At 54.1% G+C, this 13,711-nt stretch overlaps 1 protein-coding gene across 12 annotated transcripts in view; it reads right to left on the reverse strand.

Annotated features, from left to right (window-relative positions):
- The window catches only part of ANKRD11 (ankyrin repeat domain 11), a 140,198-nt gene that overhangs the window by 38,470 nt on the left and 88,017 nt on the right, over nucleotides 1–13,711 (reverse strand). For 3 of the 12 annotated variants that reach the window (XM_089319793.1, XM_089319792.1, XM_089319797.1), the window contains one exon: nucleotides 6,308–6,445. The exons of the other annotated variants lie outside the window; for them this stretch is intronic. The gene's annotated coding sequence lies outside the window, so the exon portion shown is untranslated. Of the gene's footprint in view, nucleotides 1–6,307; nucleotides 6,446–13,711 lie in introns of those variants that run through there. 12 annotated transcript variants of the gene reach the window in all.

Raw genomic sequence — 13,711 nt, forward strand, 5'->3', positions numbered from 1 at the left:
GGCCTCTGCACCCATGAGAGACCCAGCTGAAGCTCCAGGCTGCCCAGCCCCAGCCATTTTCAGAGTTACTTGGTGTTATCGTGGTTTTCAGCGGGCCCTGGACATACAACTCAACAGGTGCACACGATGGCATTTAGGCCAGAAAAAGACATCTTATGTTCACAGAGGAACACTTACAGAAGCTCTGCCTACGATAGACAAGACAAGGAAAAATCCTCCGGTGGTACGGGGGGCGGGTGTGTGGCTGAGTGATGGACACCCACTGCTACGTCATAGTGCCTGGACTTCACTCCCGGCTCTGGCTCTTGACTCCAGTGACTGGGCTCCTGTCACCCACACCGGAGCCTCTGGCCCCATCCTAGGTCTCCAGTGCTGTGGGTATCTGGAACGTGAACCAACAGATAGAGGCGCTCCACTCTCTCTGCCTCTCCAATACTTTGCAAAAAATAGATAGATAAAAAATAAAGCCTCAACAGCTGGGTTCCACAGCTGTGAGTTGTGAACTCTCGACACGGCAGCACTCTGGCAGGCGTCTCTGCGGGTGCCCACCTCCAGAGGACACAGCCTGTGTGTCCCCAGTGACAAACCACACGCTGACGAGGAAGGCAGGGCTGGGAGAGGACAGCAGAGGGTATGCCCAAGGGTACCATCCAGCCCTCAGCCCCTCTTGTTCCTGTTCCAGTTACTACGAGAGACACTAGGGGGAAAGTACACAGGACTGCATTTGGGGATTTCCTGTGCATCTATGATTACTTCCGAAGCTCTTTTTAAAAAAGAAAAAGGAAAGCAAAAAAAAACAAGAGAAACGTTCAGGTGGGGGAAGGAGTATCATGCAGTTTTTTTTTTTTTAAAGATTTATTATTTATTTGAAAGGCAGAGTTAGAGAGAGGCAGAAGCAGGGAGAGAGAGAGAGGTCTTTCATCTGCTCATTCACTCCCCAGATGGCCACAATGGCCGGAGCTGTGTTGATCCAAAGCCAGGAGCCAGAAGATTCTTCTGGGTCTCCCACATGGGTGCAGGGGCCCAAGCACTTGGGCCATCTGCTGCTTTCTCAAGCCATAGCAGAGCTAGATCAGAAAATGGAGCTGCCGGGACTTGAACCGATGACCATATGGGATACCAGCTCTACAGGCCACAGCGCTGGCACAGGATCACACAGTTTGTTTGTGACATTTGGGACAGTGGCTTCCCTGCAGTTTCAAAAGCCCACTCAACTAATATACTGCAGATGGAACGAGGCGAACAGGACGCGACAGTGGTAACTTCTATAACAAACTATGTTGTGTGTGTAACCTCAGAACCATGCACTGTACAGGACTTCAGACCCAAGCATGTGGCAGAACTCAAGCACCTGGGCCGTCACCTGCTGCACCCAGCACCTCGGCAGGGGGGTGGGTTGGAGCAGAGCAGCGGGGACTGGCACCAACCATCAGATATGGGATGTGGACGCGCCAAGCCGTGGCTTAACCTGCCCCCACAGGTGACTTTAAATGGACTCCACAGTAGTGGGACCGATGGAAACTTTTGGAAAAGCAATAAACAAAAAATAAAGAAGTTCCCTGCTCTCAATAATGACGTTGTTGGTGGTTGTGTGACAGTTCCTGAGGCTGCTGGTGCACCTGCCACATGGATGATCATAACCGCGTCTCGAGCAGCCAGAGCTCTGCAGGGAGGGGGATGGACAGAGTGGGACGCGTGTGCATGAGGCAGGAGGGCCTGGTAACAGTTTCCTGCCTCAGATGAGGTGTACCGGTCGTCAGTCTGGGCGCTGTAGGCTTAGAACTGTTAGAGCTCAGCGCTGAGGGTCCTGGTTCTGGCAGGAGAGGGACAGCCATCTGGGATGGCCAGGTTGAACCAAACATCCCAAGGAGCACGGCGTTCACTCAGTTCAGGAAAGGCAGTGATGGTGATGAACCCAACATTCCAAATGATTTCAATCCGTAACAAATGAAATGACTCAGTAACCCTAACCCTAACCTTTGAGGATTATGAGAAAATTAACTCACTATTTAGAAAACTGGCAGCCAGACACTGGTCTCCCCATGTGACCACGTGACCGTGTTTGTCAGAGGAGAGAACGAGGGATCAAAGGCACCCACCTGCAACTTCAGCGAGTCGCGGAGCACGCTGCGCACAACACACGACAAGAAAGGCTGCACAGCGGCCAGATGGCACGACTCCCAGCCGCGAAGCCAAACGACAAGTTTCATCCAGCCCGCGGCTCCCACTGCCCACGTGCAGACATCAGGGACCAGGACTGGGTCCCGCCCACGAGAAACACCCCCCAGCCTGACAGCATGCCAGAGCAGTGCCCCCCAACAGTCTGGATGCCAAAGACTCAGAACAGCAGAAAAGTGGAAAGCTGCCCCTGGTGACAGGGCATCCATTCTCATCCCTGATGGAATGCGCACGTCTGAGGCACAATGGTTAATAAATAAGATCCACTGCACATTAATTTCACTTGTTTGCATTCTTCACTGAGGCTAACAGAAAACTCTAAATTACAGATACAGCTCACATCAGATTTGGGACGCAGAACAATTCTGCAGACAAAAAGATCCAGATCTCTGACAGAAGGAAAAGAACAGAGAGAGATTTACAGGTTAAGAATGACTTGAAGACAGAACTTTGGAAGAGGCTCGCCGGTGCTCCTGTGGCGTGGCCGGTTCCCTCGTCCACCCCTCGGTGAGCTGTGTGGCCCTGTGACTGTCTCACAAGAGGAGCAGACGGTGCAGGGCATCTCGTGTGATGTGAGGTCACAGGCCACAGAGGCAGGGACGATGGGCTCCCGACCTCACTCTTGGCACAGCCAAGTTCCCGGGCTCCCTGCTCTTGGCGCAGTGGAGGAGGACATACACTTACTGGGATAAAGACCCACAACCACAAAGTCAAAATGCCAGAAAGTATTTGTAAAATGTGTCAAAGGGTTACATGTTAAAAACTCTCCACAATGAACCCTTCCCGAGTCCTCCAGCAACATGAAAACAAAGACCAACACGTGACGGACACCAGAAGCAGCCACGCTCACCGCTACTCAGCCACCCACGCTGGGTCCGGCTCTGTGACTTTAAGACGACACACGTGGAGGGTGAACACACTACAATGGAGAGAGAGAAGGACAAAGCCAGCAGGTCCCACCCTACTTCCAGGCTGCCTAAGCAAGGCAGCTCCCGAGCTAAAAGGGCGGATGACTTCTACAGTTTTCTTTTACTGAATTTATATGAAAGTCTTCAAAAGGAAAAAAAAAGTAAAATTAATGTGACAGTCTATTGGGAGCACCACTGGTTCTCCTCAAGTTGTCAGCCTCCGGCATATTCTACAAGTCTCCCAAGCGCAAACACCCAGGAGCTGGAACGGCAATGTGGAGGCTGACCGCACTAAGCAACAGGTGATCTCACCCGGGATCCTGCAGAGCCGAGCCAGCAAGGCAGCAGCCTGCAGCCAACGCCTGCTCGGGGCACAGCACCACCCCAGCTCACAAAGATGCTGTCCCTCCCGCAACAAGCAGCCCGGGCAGGCTCTTACCACCACTCACCAAGTAAGAGAGCTTCTTTCCATGGCCAGGACGAGGAAGGCAACCCGGGTCGCTTCCCTAACAACCTAGGCTGGCTTTTAAGGAAGCCTTTTGCAAACTGAAGCCTGATCTTTGTCTCACACCTGTTCCAGCCCCGGGAAGGGCCCATACATACACAGACTGGCACACTGAGTCCCACGTCCCGAGAGCCGTGTTGCACAAGGACTCCACACACCCCACATTCTGCCCCAGCTGACGCTTGCCCCTGGGGCACAACAGCAGCTCTGGGAGAGCACGAGGACCACCAAGTGCCACTGCAGCCTGCTCAGCTGGCCGAGCCCCAGAGATGTGCTCAACTGTTCCCTGCTGCAAACAACGAGGACAAGGGCACATGTTCTTAAAGGGTTTTTGGAGAATCAAATGGAAACATACTTTGGAAGTTTCATCTAAATCCGTCATAAGTACAAAGCATGAACAGAAAGAGACATCAAAACATAGCTGCTTTGGGGGCGGGGCTGGCGCTGTGGTGCAACAGGCACAGCCACTGCTTCAAGTCAACAGTCAACAGTCCTGGGGCTCCACCTGATCCAGCTCCCCGCTAATGCACCTGGGGAGGCAAAGAAGATGGCTCCAGTTCTTGGGTGCCTGCAACCCATGTGGGAGACGCAGATACAGTCCTTAGCCCGAGGCTTTGGCCTGTCCCGGTCCAGACCTGGCTGCTGTGGCATAGGAGGTAAAGCTGTGCCTGCAGTGCCGGCATTCCCACACGGGCACCAGCTCACGTCCTGGCTGCTCCACTTCTGATTCAACTCCCTGCTATGGCCTGGGAGAGCCGTGGAAAATGGCTTAAGTCCCCTGCACCCACGTGGGAGACCCGGAGAAGGCTTTTGGTTTCAGATCAGCACAGTTCTGGACTTTGTGGTCGTCTGGGGAGTGAACCAGTGGATGGAAGACCTCACTCTGCCTCTGCCTCTCTGTAACTCTGCTCTGCAAGTATATAATTTTTATTTATTTATTTAATTTTATTTATTTATTTTTTTTTTTTGCCAGGCAGAGTTAGTGAGAGAGAAAGACACAGAAAAAGATCTTCCTTCCGTTGGTTCACTCCCCTAATGGCCACCACGGCCGGTGCTGTGCTAATCCAAAGCCAGGAGCCGGGTACTTCCTCCTGGTCTCCCATGGGGTGCAGGGACCCAAGCACTTGGGCCATCCTCCACTGCCCTCCCGGGCCACAGCAGAGAGCTGGCCTGGAAGAGGAGCAACTGGACTAGTACCAGGTGCCCCAACTGGGACTAGAATCCGGGGTGCTGGTGCCGCAGGCAGAGGATTAGCCAAGTGAGCTACGGCACCGGCCTAAATAAATCTTTAAAAACAGAGTGGGGATGGAAGCTCTCTGTCTCTGTCTCAATCTACCCCCTACAATCCAACCCCACTTTGTCACCCTGCCTTTCAAAGAGAGAAATTAAAAAAAGGGGGGGGGGCTGGCTTGTCAAAGGGGCCAGTCCCTTCTAAACCAAGTTCTCACTTAGAAGCTCTGATTCTCTCCCTGATGCTGAGGGTTTTACTGCCAGTTAGGAGCTGAGTGCACCTTTTTTTGATGCAACAGTCCATGATTCAGCCTGGATGCAGGACCTGTGGCAGAGCGCAGAGGCAGCGCCAGATCCTCACCCCTTTTCCAAACCAGTGCACCAGGAAAGGCCGTGTTGGCCCCAGTGACAGCGGTCAGCTATGGAGTGTGCATTCGTCAGGGCCAGTTCTCAAACAGCGAGATCTATGAAAGAAACCCCATGTTGGACGGCGCCGTGGCTCCCCTGGCTAATCCTCTGCCTGCAGTGCCGGCACGCCAGGTTCCAGTCCCGGCTGGGGCACCGGGTACTAGTCCCAGTTACTCCTCTTCTAGTCTCTCTCTCTGCTGTGGCCCGGGAATGCAGAGGAGGATGTCCCAAATGCTTGGGTCCCTGCACCCACATGGGAGACCAGGAAGAAACACCTGGCTCCTGGCTTCAGATCAGCACGGTGCCAGCCATGGCGGCCATTAGGGGAGTGAACCAACGGAAGGAAGACCTTTCTCTCTGTCTCTCTCTCTAACTCTGCCTAGCAAAAAATAAAAAAATAAAAAAAATTAAAAAATAAAAAAGAAAGAAACCCCATGTCGAAGGCATGCGTGACTCTGGGAACTCTTGCAAGAGCCCAGGACCACCCGTGGTGAGCCATGGTGAACTCCACTACCACAGAAAGCACTGCTATCATTAAAGCATGATAGTGCATTTCTTTCTTTTTTTTAGATTTATTTTGAAAAGCAGAGTTACAGAGAGGCAGAGACAGAGAGAAAGGTAGAGGTCTTCCATCCACTGGTTCACTCCCCAAATGGCTGCATTGGCCAGAGCTGGGCCAATCCAAAGCCAGGAGCCAGGAGCTTCTTCCGGATCTCCCACACAGGTGCAGGAGCCCGGGCACTTAGGCCATCCTACACTACTTTCCCAGCCATAGCAGAGAGCTGGATCAGAAGTGGAGCAGCCAGATGGGATGTCGGCCCTGCCGCTACGCCACAGAGCCGGCCCCACAACGGCACGTTTCTTGTCAGCACTTGGTGAATTCCACTCACCTGCCAAAGGATGACATCTTGGTGCTCCAATGCTTTGGCAATTATGATAAACTGTTTTTTAGTAAGTTAAATGCCATCTGGGGAGTAAACCAGCAGATGGACAATCTGTCTCTCCTAACTCTTTCAAACAAATCAATTATCTTTTAAAAAAAAAAAAAAAAATGCAGAGGGCCGGCGCCCTGGCTCACCTGGTTAATCCTCCGCCTGCAGCGCCGGCATCCCATATGGGCGCCAGGTTCTAGTGCCAGTTGCTTGTCTTCCAGTCCAGCTCTCTGCTGTGGCCCAGGAAGGCAGTGGAGGATGGCCCAAGTGCTTGGGCCCTGCACCTGCATGGGAGACTGGGAGGAAGCACCTGGCTCCTGGGTTAGGATCGGCGTAGCTCCAGCCGTAGCGGCTATTTTGGGGGTGAACCAATGGAAGGAGGACCTTTCTCTCTAACTATCTGTCAAATAAATTAAAAAATAAAATGCAGAAAGGAAATGCCAGGGGCCATCACACAAAGAGTAGGCTTTTATGATATGTTCTTATCCTATGTGCACGTATGGTGTGAGCAGAGAATGTTTCAAACACCGGTCTAACGTGTGGAGACTGAAATCCATAGTCAGACGCATCTAAGTCTGTTTATACAAACAGAAACAAAACCATTTGTGGATACGAGTGCTGGACAGCATCTGACACATAACCCCAGCGCTCACGGAACACGACCTGCAGCATTCAACCCTCAGGCTCAGGAAGGAGACCTAAGCTTCCCAAAGAAAGCCCAGGAAGTGCCGCTGAGTTCACCTCTCTCCACACCCCCTGCAACAAACCTTCTCCTCTTTCACAGCTTTGATCCCCAAAAAGGAGGCGTCCCACCACGTCCAGCCCCAGGGGACCACAAAGCCACAATTTAAACAAGTGATGGTCCCCAGAATGTGTGGGAGGCCTGCAGAGACCTGGGCACTACTCCAGGCTGCACAGCCACCAAGGGCTGTGACGTCATCCACCAAGGCCCACAGGGAGGGTGGACAAACTGCAGGGTCCACGACAGCATGCTGGGCTCCAGGAGCCGGACAGCAGCACACGTGCGGGAGCTTCCGCCTGCAGGAGGCACCCGTGGACCTGGAAGCAGAGGCTCTCTCTGGGGAGAACCAGGAAGAGCTCTGCCCTGGGGGGACGGGGGCACAAGAACAACACGTGTGTAAACAATCAGTGCCTCTCCTGCCCTAAGTCAGACATCAAGGAACAATGAAAGCCAAGACTGAGACTGAGCCCTGATCACCTGATACCTGGGGTCTGCAGGGATCAGGAGGCGGCACAGGTGGCAGGACGAGAAGGGGGCTTGTTCCACAGCTGTCCCTCCTGCACAGGCGGACAGACCCAAGGCTGGCGAGGGAGAGAGCCTCGTGCCTTCCTTGCTGCCAGCTCGGACCCTTGCAGCTCTCTGCAAGCAGGGCCTGATCAGAGCCCAGCACAGATCAGGAGCCACTTTGGGCTTCAGGGAAGCAGGCTCTCAGATGGCACACGTGGGAGGGGGAGGGGGAGGAGGGGGCAGGCCTCCCCCACCCCTAAAGCCCTAGAGCTCCAGCTAGTTTACAGAGCCCTTTCTTCCTTCCTTCCTCCCTCCCTTCCTTTCTTCCTTTCATCGTTTCTTTTTTTTTTTTTTTTTTAAGATTTATTTATTTGAAAGTCAGAGTTAAACAGAGAGGAGAGGCAGAGAGAGTCTTCCATCCGCTGGTTCACTCCCCAACTGGCTACAATGGCCGGAGCTCTGGCGATCCGGAACCAGGAGCCAGGAGCTTCTTCTGGGTCTCCCACGTGGGTGCAGGGGCCCAAGCACTTGGGCCATCCTCTGCTGCTTTCCCAGGCCACAGCACAGAGCTGGATCGGAAGTGGAGCAGCCGGGTCTCAAATCTGTGCCCATGTGGGGTGCCAGCACTGCAGGCCAGGGCATTAACCCGCCGCACCACAGCACTGGCCCCTCGAAAAGCTTTTAACTGGGAATCTGCTGATCTGCTTCTCAGCCCAGCCAAAACCACATGCATGTGACACAGCCTAGGCTTCCAGCCGCCTGTGCCAGGGCATCCGGGGGGACTCAGAACTCCTGTCTTCAAGGGCCTGGAACGCTCAAGGGACAGAGGCAAGAGCCACATCATGACAACTGCACCAGGGCCTGAGAGCAGGTGTTCCACCAAGGGGCTGCACACACCCACCCTAGGGATGCCCGCTGCCCGGGTGTCCCTCAGTTCTTCCCAAGTCAGCATTACAACCATGACCCCTCAACACTGGCAGGAACCCAGGGCAGAGGAACCTCGCAGGGAACAGCATGCCTGCGGGCAGCCCCGCCACCACTGGGCTGTGACTGCAAGGTCCTTGTGAATTCCCACTCCATGGGGCCGTGCTTCTCGTGGAGGTACAACAGCCCAAACATCACCAGTTGGAGACAAGTGCAAACTTAAATGCCAAACCCAACAGACTCACAGAGACGACAGCACACAAAGCACCCTCTGCAAGGTTCCTCATGACCAGGGAGCAAACGGCCATGTTTGCTGCACCTCCTGGGGCCGTCTCAGACGCGCACTCATTCACTCACCAGGCTGGGCCGTGACTCAGTGGGACGACGCAATGTTCACTCTTCCTGGGCTCCCAGCACTGGCCTATGCTCCCCCCACCTGCTGAGCCAGGGGTCCTGCCTTCTAAAGCTCACCCCTCTGTATGGGACCACACCCTGTTTGATCCTCAATGCTGTCATGGCAGTCACCTCCTGACACAGGAGCAACCTGGATCTGGCAGGCGCCTATGCAGCCCGGCACCTCCACTGCCCGTGCAGAGCCAGGACAGCCTGCTTACAGGGTGTCACAGATGCCAGCTCCCTGCAAAACTAAACATCCGCTTGGGAAAGGCCTGTCTGAAGCAGAAATCCTGAGCTCACACACAGCCTTTGATTTTCTAAATCAGAAGAGCTTTTACAGAAACAGGCATAAAAAACCTATCATCTTTGCTTTCCTTGTGTTTAGAGACTCGGTGGGGCAAAACAGCAATTTTCTCCCTTAACTGCAACGTGTGCCCCTAGAGGCTAAATAAGCCAAATCAGCAACAACGGGGCTTTCCAGAGACGAACCCCACAGGAAGCCAAGGGGGCCTCGCTGGTCTCAGGCCCGGAACCCAACAGGGGCTGTGGGTCTGTCTGCTCCCACGCCAAGTGCCTGTGGACAGGTCACAACCCTGGCACCCTGGCAACCTGAGACAGCTCCTCGTGGACACCAGACGCTCACCTGGGCGACGCTCAGACATGGACCTGAACAAGGGTCAGTAATGACCATCAGCAAACCCCTGTTCATCGGCCTCCTGCTTGCAGGAGAGCAGGACTGGGTTTCCTGTCACGAACACAGGGCAGCTCAGAGGTGGAGGACGTTTGGCAAAGCCTGCAGCACTGGGAGGTGTGCCCCCAGCCTGGGTGAACACAGAAGCTGCATACGAAGGAGGCTGCTGACAGCAGGGGGTGGCAGTCAAGGGCTGGCCTGGGTGTGCGCCAAGTCCTGGCCATCCGTCTGCCACCAGCCCCAAGTCTGCAGTGAGAAGGCTGACGGTACTGTCCTTCAGCTAACCCCAAACACATCCCCTGCAGCCTGGAACAGCAGAACCCTAAACCCCCTCGTCTTCAGAAATGGAACATGGCATGGAAGACGAGGTCGCAGGGGGCACGGGCTGGGGCTGCTCAGCTGTCACACACACGCAGACTCAGTGCCAGTGCTGCTGCCACGGAGACCACCCCCAGAGCCAGGCCTCGGCACAGCCACAGAGAAGCTGGGAAATCAAGTCAGGCATGCTTATTAAGGGAGCATTAACCAAGAGGAAGCAATGCCTCAATTTACAATGGATAATGTCCCCCAACACACCAAGCACCCCGACCCACTGCACAACTAGCTGGGCAGCATCAGTGGCTCCCCCCGACCCGCAAACTGTGGCTGTCGCCACATCCAGCGTCACGAGAGGATGGGACCACACAGTGCTAGCCCAGGAAAACATCTCCACTCAGAATTCCCACTACAGCAGCTACAAAACGTGCACCACTCAGACATCACCGCAAGGCCAAGGCTGCCTGGGCACCCACCACACGCTTCCCAGACAGCCTTGGACAGTCTTGTCCAAGGAAACAAAGCAACTTGACTCATAAGAGGCACAAAGCGCAAGCTACCAGGCATCAACAACCACCGAACGAGAGAGACTGAGCTCTCTCTGTGGCCTGTGAAAGCAGTGGAGGACGGCCCAAGTGCTTGGGCCCCTGCACCTGCATGGGAGACCAAGAAGAGGCACCCGGCTCCTGATCGGTGCAGCTCCAGCCGTTGCGGCCATTTGGGGAGTGAACCAATGGAAGGAAGACCTTTCTCTCTCTCTCTCTATTTCTACCTGTCAAATAAATAAACAAATAAAATTTTTTTTTTTTTTATTTTTGACAGGCAGAGTGGACAGTGAGAGAGAGAGACAGAGAGAAAGGTCTTCCTTTCGCCGTTGGTTCACCCTCCAATGGCCACTGCGGCTGGCGCGCTGCAGCCGGCGCACTGCGCTGATCCGATGGCAGGAGCCAGGTACTTCTCCTGGTCTCCCATGGGGTGCAGGGCCCAAGCACTTGGACCATCCTCCACTGCACTCCCTGGCCACAGCAGAGAGCTGGCCTGGAAGAGAGGCAACTGGGACAGAATCCGGTGCCCCGACTAGGACTAGAACCTGGTGTGCCAGCGCCGCAAGGCGGAAGATTAGCCTAGTGAGGCGTGGCGCTGGCCGACAAATAAAATCTTTAAAAAAAAAAAAAAAACCAAATTGATTTATCTTGGGTTGGCACTGTGGCGTAGTGGGTAAAGCAGACACCTGATACAGGATGCCGGTTCAAGTCCTGGCTGTCCCACTTCCGATACAGCTCTCTGCTATGGCCTGGGAAAGCAGTAGAAGATGGCCCAAGTCCGGGGGCCCCTGCACCCATGTGGGAGACCCAGAAGAAGCTCCTGGCTTTGGACTGGCCCAGCTCTGGCCATTACGGCCAATTGGGGCATGAGCCAGCAGATGGAAGACCTCTCTGCCTCTCCTTCTCTCTTTCAAATAAATAAATAAATCTTTAAAAAAAAAAAAAGATGACAATGACTGATTGATCTGCAAGGTGGAACAACAGTGACAGGGAGACACAGACCAGCACACTGGGATCTCCCATGTGCTAGTTCACTGCCCAGATGGACCAGGTGGCGGAGATCCAAGCCCCGGAGCCATCCTCTACTGCTTCTCAAGGCACATTAGCCAGAGCTAGAGGAGAAGTAGAGCAGCTGGAACTCGAACAGGCATGTGATGCTACGGGATGTAGCGGCCAACCTGTGTGCCAGAGCACCCCCAACCCTTCCACTGAAATCTAGCCCCCTCCAGTGAGGGAATCGGGGGTTGGGCCTTTGAATGAGCCCCTCAGCACTGCCCTTCCTGTCCTCTCGGCAAGGACACGCAAGGAGGCACCTGTGAGCCAGGGGTGCTGTCTCCCAGCCTCCTGATCCTGAAGGCTCGTGGGTAATTGTTCAGAGAAGCCAGAATAGGCCCAACAGGAATCACACAGATACGGCCATGTAAACCACCTTTTCATTTCTTTTTAAAGATTTTATTTATTTGAAAGTCTGGGTTACACGGCTGGGGTAGGGGAGGTGGGTGTGTGTATCCACTGGTTCACTCTCCAGCTGGCCACAACGGCCAGAGCTGCACTGATCCAAAGCCAGGAGCCAGGAGCTTCTTCCAGGTCTCCCATGCAGATGCAGGGGCCCAAGGACTTGCGCCATCTTCCACTGCTTTCCCAGGCCATAGCAGAGAGCTGGATCAGAAGTGGAGCAGCCAGAACTCGAACGGGCACCGATATGGGATGCTGGCATTGCCTACACCACAGTGGTGGCCCCCATTTATGTTTTAAATATTTATTTATTTATTTATTTATTTATTTATTTAAATGAAAGGCAGAGACAGAGACAGAGACAGAGACAGAGAGGTCTTCCATCCACTGGTTTACTCTCCAGTAGTCTGCAACAGCCGGGGCTGGGCCAGGCTGAAGCCAGAAGGCAGGAGCTTCCTTTGAGTCCCCCATGTTGGCACTTGGACCATCTTCCGCTGCTTTCCCAGGCACATCAGCAGGGAGCTGGATCAGAAGTGGAGCAGCCGGGACTCAAACCAGCCCCATATGGGATGCCGGCATCACAGGTGGTGGCTTAACCAGCTATGCCACAGTGCCAGCTCCTACCCCTTAATTTAAAAAAAGGAAAAGATTGATTTACGTGAAGAAGTACACCGAATGGTGCCACCCCACCCTCTCCATCTGTCAAACTGACTTGACTTTAAAAACGTCTGTGCAGAGGACCTGGACACCCCGACTGGACTCACAGGACACAGAAAGAGAGACAGCGGGACTGGAGGCCGTCTGCAGCAGGCAGCACAGCCTTGCCAGCAGCTGGCACTCAGAGCGTCAACACCGCCGCTGCTCGACACTGGCTGTGCAGTCACAGCCGACAGCTCCCTGGGACCAAAGCAACACCTACACAAAACGAGGGGGCTGTCCTCACGTGAAGGCTCCCCGAGGCCAGCGTCAGAGGCCGCTCCTGTGTCCTTGAGCATCCGCTCCATCTGACAGCCGACCCTGATGCCACTCAGTCCCTGGGCCTCAGGGATGTGTGCAACCGGAGTATGCAGGAGCAGCAGTAACTAGTGTTTTCTCTTTTAAAAAATTCTTTATTGATTTATTTGAGGCAGAGTAGGAGAGAGAGATGCAGACTGGGAGCTTCCATATGCTGGTCCACTCCCCAGATGCGTGAGGGGTTGGAGCAGGCAGAAGTCAGAAGTCAGGAACCCCACCAGGGTCGCCCATGGGTGTCAGTGACTGAAGCACTTGGGTCATCTGTCACTGCCTTCTGGACACACTAGCAGAAAGCGAGGCTGGCAACACAGCGCAGTTGAGGTCAACCTGGGCAGTGCGCTACAGGATGCAGACCTGCTAAGCAGCGCTTAACCAATGCTGAGCCACACACCTACTTGAAGTACGGTTTGCTTAAAAATGTTCTAAGCACACAGAAGAGTGAAAGGAACACCATGGGTACTCTTGTCTGCGCATACCTACTTTGGAAGGTTAATGTAAAAAGGTCACCTGACACATGACTCTTCTGAACCACCTCCTGCCACAAGCTGCTGCTGATGCGAACCATGCCTCCAGTCCGTGAGAACCCGGGCACCACGTGTGTCGGCCCTGCGGCCTACCAGTCCTGCTCTGGGGCTCCCTGCTGCCGCCACCTGCAGTTCTACCCTCACTGGCTGCAAAGATTCATCTCATCAGCTGCCATGGTGGGGTTCCAACACTCTGCTTCCACTCACAAGACTGCAACAAGTACTCTTCTGCCATTCTTGATACATAAGGTTTACAACGAGACATGGCACTGCGGCCAACCAAGTACATCTTTCAGAAGTGTGACACAGCCTCCCGTTGCAGGCTTCAGCTGAGGGCAGACGTCTGGTTATCAAATGAGCAACAGATCTTGATTTTAACGGGGAGCAACCGCAATTTGCATAGAACATACACTTCGGTAGAACGAGATTATTGTATA

This window comes from Oryctolagus cuniculus, chromosome 18 (genome assembly GCF_051225735.1).
Source record: "Oryctolagus cuniculus isolate XC-2025 breed Fujian yellow rabbit chromosome 18, ASM5122573v1, whole genome shotgun sequence".
NCBI classification, from domain to species: Eukaryota; Metazoa; Chordata; class Mammalia; order Lagomorpha; family Leporidae; genus Oryctolagus; species Oryctolagus cuniculus.